Below are 1,197 nucleotides of genomic sequence, written 5' to 3'. Positions count from 1 at the left end.
TTAAGCATTCAGGGTGAGCTTCATGATACTTCTGAGTTTGTTTAATTATGAACTGCTAATGCATTTATAATTCTCACGACTCTTAACTTAGCAATTGTATATATACTGCTTTCTTAAAATTCATCACCTCCAGATTGTAGTCGACATTTCTGTAAATAAATACCCCTGCTCCCTGAATCGACTTTGCTGATGTTTATGTCTCTTCTGCTCTCTCTATGATTAGACTATTACTGGTTAGGTTCTACAATCGGTTTTAGAAAAGGCAGAGGCACCAGAGATCAAATTGCCAACATCCGCTGGATTATGGAGAAAGCAAGAGAGTTCCAGAAAAACATCTATTTCTGCTTCATTGACTATGCCAAGGCCTTTGACTGTGTGGATCACAATAAACTGTGGAAAATTCTGAAAGAGATGGGACTCCCTGACCACCTGACCTGCCTCTTGAGAAACATGTATGCAGGTCAGGAAGCAACAGTTAGAACTGGACATGGAACAACAGACTGGTTCCAAATAGGAAAGGGAGTACGTCAAGGTTGTATATTGTCACCCTGCTTATTTAATTTATATGCAGAGTACATCATGAGGAACGCTGGGCTGGAAGAAGCACAAGCTGGAATCAAGATTGCTGGGAGAAATATCAATAACCTCAGATATGCAGATGACACTACCCTTATGGCAGAAAGTGAAGAGGAACTCAAAGGCCTCTTGATGAAAGTGAAAGAGGAGAGTGAAAAGGTTGGCTTGAAGCTCAACATTCAGAAAACTAAGATCATGGCATCTGGTCCCATCACTTCTTGGGAAATAGATGGGGAAACAATGGAAACCGTGTCAGACTTTATTTTTTTGGGCTCCAAAATCACTGCGGATGCTGATTGCAGCCATGAAATTAAAAGACGCTTACTCCTTGGAAGGAAAGTTTTGACCAGCCTAGATAGCATATTAAAGAGCAGGGACATTACCTTACCAACCAAGGTCCGTCTAGTCAAGGCCATTGGTTTTCCCGTGGTCATGTATGGATGTGAGAGTTGGACTGTGAGGAAGGCTGATCGCCGAAGAATTGATGCTTTTGAACTGTGGTGCTGGAGAAGACTCTTGAGAGTCCCTTGGACTGCAAGGAGATCCAACCAGTCCATTCTAGAGGAGATCAATCCTGGGTGTTCATTGGAAGGACTTATGCTAAAGCTGAAGCTCCAATAC

This window comes from Moschus berezovskii, chromosome 16, assembly GCF_049115385.1.
Source record: "Moschus berezovskii isolate FMDL1 chromosome 16, NW_MosBer_1.0, whole genome shotgun sequence".
Classification (NCBI taxonomy): Eukaryota; Metazoa; Chordata; class Mammalia; order Artiodactyla; family Moschidae; genus Moschus; species Moschus berezovskii.
The sequence above is the reverse complement of the archived record's forward strand: the minus strand, read 5'-3'. Positions refer to the sequence as shown.